Below are 12,933 nucleotides of genomic sequence, written 5' to 3' on the forward strand. Positions count from 1 at the left end.
GTTGTGTGGAAAATCTTCAAAAGTTTGACACCAGCATTCAAGAAAATATCTCAGATGATCCATCTAGTAATTCCCTACACCAAATACTTCATAAAGGAAACATTTCTTGGAGGATTAGAGTCTGCAGAGGTAGAATTGAGATAGTCTAGAGAACTAGACAAAGTTGAGATAGCTTTCAATGCTCTAAACATTTGACCTAATCTGTCAAGAAATGCGAGTGCAAGAGGAGATTTTTCCAGTAGTAGAATATCTAAAGAAGATAACAAGATTAAGGAAGGAATATCCGTTTTGGTAATAAGAGAGAAAGATGGTAAAAAAATCTCTAAGTGTTGGACTTGTGATGAACATGGTCATTATGCATCTAAATTTCCTAAAAGAAATAAAAAGTTTAAAGGAAAGTTTAAGCCTAGAAGAGATAAGGATAGAAATTATTGGTATGCTAATGAGGGTGAAGAATTTGATGAAAGATGTCAAAGTGAAAGTGTTGATGAATTGGAATTTATGGATGTCAATAACGAAGATGATCTAGATAGAGAAATTACAGAAGAAAGAGCTTTAATTCCCAAGTTGAAAAGAAGTTATATTGGATAATTGATGGTGGTTGTTCACATCACATGATTGGTGATATCAATAAATTTGTTAAATTCAAAAATTATGATAGAGGTATTATGGTTGGTAACAACTTGTCACATTATAGGGATTGGATCCATCACTTTAGATGGAAGGACTAACATTAACAATGTTTATTTTGTTGATGATTTGAAACATAATTTATTGAGCATTGGATAATTGGTGGACAAGAGATATCAATTATAGTTCACAAAGAAGACATGCATTATTAAGGATAAGAATGGAAAGATAATTAAAACTACAACTAGATCTAGAGGTAATGTATTTTAGTTAAATCTTACTGAAATGATATGTTTGGTTACAAAAGTTGATAAAAATTGGTTATGGCATAGGAGATTCTATCATATATACTTTGACAATGTTGTGAAGGTTAGTAGCATGTTTGCAATTAGAGATTTTCCTAAGATAACAAAGCCTAATAATATCATGTGCAAAGAATGTGTTTTGGCTAAACAAAAGTGTAGATGCTAAAAAATGGTTCACATCTATGATTTCATCAAAAAAAAGCTCCATTTGACATATAGTGCACTCTTTGAAAGCAATAGTCTTCACCTCATTCCAATTGGTCCTCATCTTTTCACTTCAATCTTCTTGTATTCATATCTTCATTCATCACCATTATCATCTATTTTGATGCACCAAATCATCTTCATCTTGCATTCTTGAATCATCCTACACTATCTATCAACCTTCTAGGGCTTTTGACCTAGTTTAGCCTTAGTCTGACCTTTTTTGGACCAATTTTTACCATGTTTAATTGATTTCACTCATATTCTAACCTCTTTCCACTATTTGGGAACTCATACAAACTTTTAGGTCATTTTGAGTCTAGTCAAGCTATTTTTGGGCCCCATAAGCTTCTAGGGCACATTCTACACCTTCTGAGCACACTTGGGCTTCCCAAGTGCATCATGGGTGCACTTGGTACTATCATGGCACACTTGGGCTTACCGAGTGCACACTAGATGCACTTGGGTGAGTTTTGGGCTCACTTGGGGTAGTAGAATGCCTAGAACTGCTTCTAGAGCCCCTTTGTTGCACTCTAGAGGCCATAACATTTGCATTTCAACTCTAATTTTCAAAGCGTTAGTTGTGTTGGATTCATATATTTTTTGTGAAAAATTGAGCTATCATTTTCATTATTTGGTCATTATCTTGAGGGGTAATGCTTGAAAATACTCTTGGGCCCTTGAATTGACATCACTTCTTCATACTAATTCATCACATTTTCTCATTCCACTAACTCTGATCTTTTGGCCAACCATATCATATTTAAACATGTCTATCATCATCATATCCTCTTTCACATCAATTTCACATCATTTTGGAACCATTTCAACATCATCAAAAATCATTTCATATCATTTCAAATCAACTCAAAACCATTTCATATCAACTCAAAATCACCCGAAATCAACTCAGAATCACTTAGAATTAGTTCTAATCATCATAAAACATATCAAACATCCCAAATATATCATTCTTTGTCCATTCCTAGGTATTTTTGTGGCTTTTAGTGCCTTGGAAACCTATCAATCTGACCTTAGTACTGTCATGGCTCTCAATGCTAGGTCAAACTATCATTCATGTCATCCAATTTTTGACATTGTTGAGGCTTTCAATGTCAAATCATGACACTATCAAACCATTTAATAATATTGGCTATGTCTATCAATATTATTATAATCAACCTTATCAATCAATTTGACCATGGCTTTGGTCTACTTGTCATCATCCTATTCAATTTGTATCATCATCACATCTTCATCAAAGGATACTTTCATACTTATCAAATCAAACTAGCCAATCATCTACTAATTTTCTCTATAGGATTAAATAACTCATAATTTAATCCTATGTCATTTCACTAATTATTCTTCTCAGTTAACCTCCTCAATTAATTAATATTTTATTAATTAATTGATTTATTATTCACAAACTATGGAAATTCTTAATTTCCTATGTCATATTTTCTATCATTAATCCCATTTTCACTAATTTCTATTTTTTGGAATAAAGGATTTTTAATTTAAATACTCGATAAAATATTGACATCATCATGACACTTGGGCTTGACACCTTGTGGATTCTCCTTTGACATTTGGCTAAGATATGTCATAATCCAATATTCTTATTCCCTTATGCATGTCTATCTATAGCTTCCTTTTTCATAGATTCTTGGCTTTAAGTGGGTTTGAGGTGTCATATGACGCGTCATAGACTCTCTTCCCTCTTTAGCCAAGTTTGACTTCCATGCTTCATAGAATCTTACACTTTGCATCTTGTGTCATATATGTCATGGATTCTCAAAGGAATCTTGTGCCAAGTAGCATATCTAAGGGTGAAAAATCCAATGCTCTTACTTTATGTGTTGATTGCAAAATGAGCATTCTCTCTCTCATTTTTGGTCCCTGATTCTTAAGTATTTTCACTCCATCTCTCACACTAAAATCATAACTTCAAGTATTTTCATAGCATTATCATCATCTTAAGCTTTTCCTTTAACATTGTGTGCATTAGAGACAATTTTGGAGCTACATCATTTCGAGAAGAAAGAAGGACATGGGAGCTACAAATGAAAGAGGGGGTTTCTAACCTTGTGTTGCTTTCTTTATTAGTTTGGCTTTCATGGTAGACTAGAGGCTGCTAGAATATTTTTATTGAGTTTTTTATTTTCTCATAGTATGTTATGCATTTAACCCATTTTCTAGGTCCTACAATTCGTGAACCTGATGTGAACATGCTTATCTAACTGGGTTTTCTTGTTTTGTGCTTGTAGGTGCAAGGAAGGAGCTCACTTGGAGGGGTATAATGCTTATTCTCTCTTGTCTATCACACCTAGCCTAATTAGGGTCCTAGGTAGTATGGTCTTATGCTCTCATTTAGACATTTTGTTAGCTTTTTGTCCTAGGGTACACTCTACTCTGTCAGGGCACACTTGGGACCCCTAGGAGGTAATTTTAGGAGTCTAGGAGCCACCAAAACCACTTTCTGTTGTTCCCAAGTTCCCAACTACACCCTAAAACTACCAACTGCAATCTTCTAGGCCCCAACTACAGCATGGGTGTAGTCTACATTGTCTAGGTGCACTTGGGAGTGTGGGTTTCAAAATTTCCAGTTTCTAGGTCTTATTCATGCACCATTTCCCCACAACTTGCCTCTAACTTCCCAACTATGCCCAGAAACTACCAAGTGCACCCTATTGGGCCCCAACTACATCATGGGCACATTATACACTATTTAAGTGCACTTGTGGGTGTTCTAAGCCATTTTGGCCTTCTGGGGTGCAGCTTGCCCCGTCAGAGCACATCTAGTTCACAGGAAACACACACATAAAATAGAATCTACATATAAGGTTTCTATCATTCTCTAGGACATAGGCTAGATGTTTTTGTGTTATTGATGGCTTGTTTTCAGCATGTGGTAATCATTGGATGAAGACTAATCATTGAAAACTACTAATGTTTGTTTGCAGGACATTGTTGAAGACCATTGTGTGTTTGTCAAAACCATGTGTGTGTGTGGATTTCCTAAATTAGCTAACACTTGATTTGGTTCTCAAAATAAACCTTTTCTTTTCTACTTGGCATGTCTATGGTGTTTAAATCCCTAGGGGTTACATTGTACATATCCTCTCCCCTTACCATTGGTGGATCTTGGGTGTAAGAGAAATCCATGTAACTTCTATAGGAGGCTTTCCTTGGACCAAGATAATCAATATTGGGTATGCTAGGGGATCACCTCAGAGTAGTAATGGGCTAAAATCCAGGTCAATCTTCTAGTCGCTATATAAAATTTGATTACGATGAAAGTTGTGTCAATGGTATTTTTACTTGATAGCTCTCCTCCAGTACCCTTGTGGTGCAGCAAACCCTAGTTCTCGGGGTTGGGAGATATTCTAAGGAAGTTTATCATTCACTTGTTGAAAAAAATACCCTTAATAAATACCATGTTTTAGTGACCAAAATCCTTTCTATCCACTAGCTCAAGGGGTCACTCATGCCTGTGAAGACATCCTACATTCTCACGATCCTTAGTAGACACAACAATCCCTTAGGAAGCAGACCTTGGTAGCCTCGAGAAGTAAATGCATTGTAAGGGGGAGCCTGTGGTGCTAAGGTTCTAAGTTTTCTACTCTAGATAAGCATAGCTGAACTTCAGTTCAAGTAGGAATTCAATGGATGTAGTCCTAAAGCCTAGGTTGTGGTGTGACTATTCATTTTTAACAATAGTTATTCTTGTCTTAACATGTCTTGCATGAGTGTAAAACATTAATCAAGATAAAATCCAATTTACAAATTTACACCTTGGAACTTTCAAAACCTTGTTAAAACATCAAACATTGTCAAAACTTTACAAATTTGGTTCAACACATACAAATCTTTGAAAACATGGCAACTTGTGATCCTAAACATGCTAGGCAAAATATAGATTTCATCCTTGCATAGAACCCACTTGCATTAACCTTAGTCTAGACCTCATATTTGCATCATATAGTCTTTATCTTGCATCTTTTAGTCCTCATTTAGTATCCCTTACCTTCCATATTGCATCCATAGGGGCTTAGTTTGCCTCCTTTAGTTTTTGCATTCCCATCTAAAAATCAGCACTTTGTGTCTCCCATCTTGCACCTTTGCATTCCCAAACCTCATCTTGCCCACTTTGACCATCATTTAGAGTGTGCTATACATCATTTTGAACCTTCAATTTAGTCTTAGCCTTTCCCTCTATTATCTAGCTCACTGTGGCAACAATCTAGAAAACATAGCACCTAGAAATGCCTTAGTTTCAGCCCAGTTTACCAACTGCACCCTGAAACTACCAATTGAGCTCTAATTGGCCCCAAATACACCATAGGCATAGTTGGTACTATCTAAGTGCACTTGGTGGTTTGAGGACCTAGTTTGGGATTCCAGATAATATTTTGTGGCTTCAATCGTGTCCTTAGGTACCTGGATAATTCTCCCTGTCTTAGCATGCCTTGATTTGCATTCTGCATCTCCTAGTCTTCATTTCCTTCACCTAAGACATCATTCCTTAGGTAATAACCCCTATTCTACACCTCCTAACCCATAATAAAATCAACACTAGCATCTTAGCTTCCTGGCATATCAATTTGGCAAGCACACTACTCTGAATCAGCAAACCTTTAACCCAGCTTCCCAACTACGCCCAGAAACTACCAACAACACCGAAACTAGCCCCAACTGCACCATAAGTGTAGTTAGTACTATTGGAGTGCACTTTGAACCATCAAGGAACACTTAGGAAACTACATGACCATTTTGGGCCTCCAAACTGCATGTTGAGACCCTAAAATTGCATCTAGGAGCCTTTGTACCGCCTCATTCTGCATTTGACCCAAAACTACATCTTGCACCCAAAATCTCATTTTTCATCTTAGGATCTTTGCATAGTGCATATCCAATCAGCATAACCACCATTTTGAGTCTCGTAAACATCATTTTGAACCCCAAAACCTTTGAATTTAGTCAAAAATTTGAACAAAAGTATGAACCCTAGAGTATTACATTGTGTCAATGGATAATGGATCTTGAATATGATCATTTTTTCATTTTATTTGGTCAAATTCTGCCTATTTCAAGTTATATTTGGATTTATCATTTTGATCTTATCACTTTTTGTCTTTTTTTGGTCAAAATCCAAAGTCTAGTATCATAACATTAAACTCTTAGGTTGATACCTTGTAAATACTTCACATAAGTTCAAAAGACTTTCCATATACCCTTGTCATTGCATTATCATATTCCTAGTGTCTGCAAATGTCATTTTGATTTACCCTAGTGGCATATCTCTTTCATTTTGCATTGTTCAAATCCTAGCATCATTTTCACTATCCAACCCTACCAAATTGTCCATCAATCAAATTGTCTTCTTAATCATTCACCCTTATTTTGCATATCCCAAACATCACTATCAACCATTTAAAACCATCCCTTACATAGTCTACCTTGTATACATCAACCTTTAGCACCCTTACTAAGTCCAAAACATAACATTAACCTTCATTTTGCATACCACAATCTTCATTTTTGCATACCTTCAAAGTGGCACCTTGCATTTTCATTTGCATAACATCCCTAGGAAATTTTCACTTTGCATATCAAAACCTTAGCTCATTTGGAATTTTCCTAGGTTTCATAACATCCCTTAACACTTAAGAATCCCAAAAATACTCATATCTTGCATACCCACATCTTGATTATCAAGTTTTGACTTGTTTTACCAATTGCAACCCTGTTTTACCAACTGCACACTTCTAATGTGTAGTTGGTAGTTTTAGAGAACACTTGGTAGTTTTAGAGTGCACTTGGTAATTATGGATTTCATTCTAGGTTCTAGAACACCAATATACACTCCCACATCTTGTATTTCATCCCAAAACCTTGCAACTCACTCTAAATCACTCAAAACATTAAAAATTTGCATTTTAGGCACCCAAGCACCTATGTTTATCCATTGCATACCTCTTACTTACCAACTACTTACCTTTAGGCCCCCAAGTACACCAAGGGAACACTTTGTATTTTCCAAGAATAGTTAGTAGTTTAGGTGTGCACTTGGGAGGTAGAAAGTCCATTTAGGTTTCCCTCCATTGCATCTGCATTGTTGGGTATCATGCCAACACTTACTAGGACACAATCAGTGCAGAAACCTGAACAACTTTACTAGCCCTTATTTTCTAAGGCATCAACACAACCAAAATTTCATCCAAGAAAGAAGAAGAGCAAGATAACCCAACAAACCTTTGACAAACACCAAATTGAGGCATCACATCCTTTACTTGTGGACCCCTTAAACATGCATCCACAATCAAGAGTTGATGCAACAAACCCTAAACAATGATCCTACCATGAGGTTTCCTCTAAACACTTTCCCTACACATGGGATGGCTCAATGGAGTCCTAAATTTGAGCCTATATTTGTGCCAATACCACCTTGAGGTGGAAGTGTACCAACCACACCCAAGCATGAACAAATGCATTCCTTTGAATTCAGCAAACCCAACATGAGTACCTTCAACCCTAATATATCAAACCCACAAGAAGGTATTGTACACCTAAGTGATGACTCTAACACTGACTATGGCATCACTGATGAAGAAATGGCTAGGGCATGTCAAGACAAAAAAATTTGCAAGAACTTCAAACTTTTGACAGCCCAAGAAATTGTCAAATTTAACCCAAACTTGGAAGGACCTAAGTCCAAACATCAAACCAACACAACCATCGAAAACATACAACCCATGATCAATTTGGACTTAGATAAGGAAAAACAACCTTTGGAGTTTTCAAACATGATAATGGCACCTATAAGGTCCCATCAAGAACCAACAATTGAAATCCTCCAAAGTACATTTGAACACATCAACATTAATCCCTTATTTGATGAACCACAACCAATGAAGGGAAACAAGACTCTATCTAAATATCCCAAGAGGACATTAAGACTTGATTTTAGTCACATGATGCAACAACAAGATGCACCTAAAGGGACTTGTGCTCTAGGGATGCTAGACATACCTTTTTTGGAGACAAATCAACAAAGTACACCCTTGCTCCTAACTCTACCAAGTGTTATGACATCAAATGTTATGGAGCCTCCCATGAGTACACTATGCGAAACATCAACTACAAGAATCCCTATTGACACACAAAGGAAAAGTCTTATTGACATTACACCTATTTCCAAAATGAATACACCTCATTGTCAAGTCAATATGATGTCCCAAGGAGAAACCTCTAACACACAAAGGTGCCAAAAAAAAAATTCAAACACGATGTTCAATTCTCAAGGACTTAACCAACCTCCATGACAACATAAACCTATAGGGATACAAGGACTTAACACTTCCAACCCTCAACCAAGTCTACATCCACTTAACACACATTCCACATATCAACAGCAACATCAACCACAACGACAACAACCTCAAGTGGTGCAAACATCCAATATCCCTAATATGCAGTCCAACATAAACCCACTTGACTTCCATGCCATGTATCAACAACAAATCCAATAGCAACAAGCCATGTTTGCTAAACAACAAGAGAAACTCAAACAACAATTGGAATATCAAAGATGCCTTGAGCAACAAATTGTGTACCAACAACATTTTTTACAACAGCAGCATGTACCACAACAACCTCAATAGATACCTCCACAACAACAATCACATACATGGTTTCACATACAACCAACACTAGAGGTATCCCAACAACAACCACAACAAATGGCACAAAAAAAACACATGGTACATTAATCATAGTCAATACCACAACAAGTACCCAACATGTGTCACAATAGGGCCCCTTTTGTCTTCATGGTGCCAACATGCCTCCACCACCTAGTGACACATCACTAGACTCATCAGACATAGAAATGTCAGAACCAAGTAGAGATAGCTCCCACCATAGTAAATAGTCTATTCATAGACACAAAAGACTTGAAGGGAAAACTATCATGCAAAACCCTAATAAAGAGCTATTGCAACAATTCAAACAACTTTCCAAACAAGTTGAAGCATTAGGAGTCCAAAAGAAATAGGCTCTCTTTACAGAAAGGGACCTATGTCCTAATCCATTTGACAAAATTTTGTATATGCCTCCATTCCTGAAACACTTTGAGGCTCCAAGGTTTGAAAAATATAGAGGAAAAGGAAACCCTGTTGATCACATCCAAGAATTTTGTGCCTCTTGTACCGAACTCAGTGATGATCCCACTTACCTCATGAGATTGTTCCCTCATTCTCTAGGTGGGCCCACACTTGAATGGTACTCCAAACTTTTGAGTACTATCAAATCTTGGTTAGAGCTAGTAGACAAGTTTATCTCCCACTTTTCCTTTAACATCACGAATGAGGTGACACTTTCTAATTTGTGCTCAACTAAACAAAAGATGGGAGAACCATTCATCACATTCTTACTACGTTGCAGAAGCTTAGTCAGTCAATGCTCACTAGAAATTCCTGAAGAACAACAAGTTAACCTATTTATTGAAAACTTAGTACCAGACTTGATGTATGAACTCAAAATCAAGAGTCCAAGCACCATTTCTAAACTGATGAAAATAGGGACTAGTATTGAAGATGCTCTTATCTGTAAGGGAATCCTCACGATAAACAAGGAAAACACAAACACCAGTTCCTCTAATGACAAGGCCAAAATTTTCTCCAAAAATAAGAATTTGACCAATGATGGCATTGTGGATACCCGCACAATTAGCACAGCATGACCTCAACTAAATTTGAAAGGTGCAAACCCTATGAATTCACAAACTCCCAATAAAACAACACCTCAACAATAGAAAACTAAGACTTCCACACAAGATAAACCTCGAAGACATCCTAGAACCAAGGACAAGAAACTCACACCATTAGGGATACCTCTTGAGATTGCACTACAACAGTTACTAAGTAATAACTTCCTATAGTTACCCCTAATCAAAGATGAACCATTGACTAAAGCCAATTGGTGGGATGACAAAAAGTACTGTGATTACCATAGCACCAAAGAACATAAGACTTCATCATGCTTACAATTGAAACATGCAATACAAGGCCTTATTGATGATTATATAATCACATTTGATCTATCACTACTAGTATCCAACTCTGATACACTATCTTCAAAGATCCTTTGGGTAATCATGACAAAGAGAAGCCCTCTAGTTCAAACTCAAACTCACAAGGTAATGTGAGTTACACGCACACTGGATATGACTACACTATCAATTATTTTAATGATACAAATTTCCACATATCCATGTTCACTTTAAAGGCTTAAGACCCTCATTATGCAGTCACTACATGTCATACCAAGATCACTCTACCTGGAGCCCCATCTAGACCTACTACCTCTACTAGACTTGTACTACCTAGTAGGTCTAATGCTCCTACTTTATCTGACTATAGCCTTTTTGAATAGCTCAGCAAGACCCCTATGCAAATATCCATCTTGGAACTACTATGTGCATCTCCCCAACATCAAAAGATCTTTGATAAAGCCCTTAAAGAGTCAATAGTCCCAGCTAACATGGATATAGCCCAGTTCAAAGCCATGATTGGGAACCTATCTACCTCATAGAATATTACCTTTTCCCCTCAGGATATTCATAAGGACAAACCTAATCACAATGATCCCCTTCATCTCGAAGTCTTCATCCATAATGCCAAAGTAAGAATGAACATATATACTCTTAAGGTTGTCAAAGGTTTGGGTTATTCTGAAGATGATGTGGATCCCTCTCCAAGAATCACAATAAAAGCTTATGATGATGGTGAACGATTCTCCAAGGGCATCATCATATTACCTGTCAAAATTGGTCCAACTATTGAATATAAATTATTCCATGTCCTAGATATAGAAATGAATTGAAACATGATACTAGGATGCCCTTGGTTTCATGCTATGAAAGCAGTCCCTTCTACATATCATCAATGTCTAAAGTTTTCCTATACAATGTGGAGGTTTCCATCCCTAGTGATCTAGATCCTTTCTAGTTTTATGCTAATCTAAGAGATGCTACTACATACTAGGTCCCAAAAAATAATGAAGCACAACACACATATTCCTCTAAATATGTGGATGTTGATATACTCCTTAGTAAGGCCAAGGCAAAGATGAAGATTGAAGATAATGGGTGTGGAGAGTACTTTATGTCTCAAGTATCCCACATTAGGGATTCACCACTTTCTCCCCAATATTATGGTAAATCACAACTATTACAAGCACAAAATTCTAAAATCAATCTACAAAATGCCACTTCTATCAATGAGAATACATCTGTTTGTATGGAGAAAGCACAAGCTGAACAAAAACCCACTTTGATATCTCCTAGCAAGTATGGACTTGGGTTTACTATCATGTAAAAACAAGGCTATGATGGATGTAGTGGCCTTGGATCTTAGAAACAAGGTATAATTGAACCTATCACTACAAAAGGACAACCTCCTAGTTTGGGGCTTGGATTTAAATTATGAATAGGTCCTCCTAGTACTATGGTACCTACGTATAAGACTCTGTATGTTTTGAATGATGAAAAGGCATCTGAGGATATCTTGACTGAAACCAACAATCCTCTAGCTTCTAAGCATAACCCAAATGATACAACTGAATCTAATGCCCATATCTATACCTTCAACCAAAGCCCATTCAATACTGATAATGGCATCCCCTCAAGTTATCCTAAACTATTGGATTGGGACCAATGTGGACAACCAATTTTTGATTGATTTGACAATGATGACGCTTTCACAACAGACTTTGAAATATATGGAGGCATTATGAACAACAATCATACAGAAGAAATTTCTCTTGAAGTGAGCACATTGGCATATTTTTGGGAGTTAACTCCATCTTCTGGTTATGAAACTAAAAGCAAAGGAAAAAATAACAAGCATAGGTTTCTTGGTGAAAACTGAAAGGTGTCATTAGACCATGAAAAATCAAAAGCTAAGCAACTCTTAAGGATACAAAATGAAAAATATGATGCCGTGAATATCAGTGTTCCAGTGTTATAAATGCCACAAAGCCTTTTGGAGCTCTCTCGATCAGAGTTCATGTGGAAGGTCATTGGTCTCAATCCTCCCAATCCATCCTTATATCCAATAGTTCATCCCCCAATCCTACTACCTAATCTATCCATCACCTAGAATCAACCTTCTACCCAACAAACCTTTAAGCATGTCATCATCAATGACATACCATATGACCTATCCATTAACCCAATTATCCTTAGATGCCTTGATTTGCAAGAGACAGACACTATCTTACATACAGTACATGATGGTATATCTCGAGGCCTTTCTAGTGGTTTGATTTTAGCTACAGACTCGGAACAACTCTTGCATAGTTATGGTCAATTGTAGGTCTAGAGATTATCAACTAGTAGTACCAACAACAAATTTCTACTCAGTATTCATCAACAACATTTGTGATTCTATCTAAAAGTCCTGAAAAAAATCAAAAAATGGCAAAAAGTCCTGAAAAAAATATCAAAAAAATCGCAAAAAGTCCTTAAAAAAAGAAAAGAAAAAAGTGAAAAAAGGTCATGAAAAAATGGACGCCTTCATGAAAACTTGACAAACAGGGGTCTTGGCACAAAAATTTGAGTCAAGAGAAAATTTGTGTCCACAAGTGAAAACTTGGAAAACAGACACTTTAGGCAAGTGCCATGGTGAAAACCTAGCAAACAAGCACCATGTATAATTAGTTGTTGCTCCTCCATCTATCGGGATTCCATCTGGCTTTCTCCCCTTTTGCTATTCCTTGATCATATCCT

Source organism: Cupressus sempervirens, chromosome 2 (assembly GCF_028749045.1).
Source record: "Cupressus sempervirens isolate cs-2001-9-10 chromosome 2, ASM2874904v1, whole genome shotgun sequence".
Taxonomy (NCBI): domain Eukaryota; kingdom Viridiplantae; phylum Streptophyta; class Pinopsida; order Cupressales; family Cupressaceae; genus Cupressus; species Cupressus sempervirens.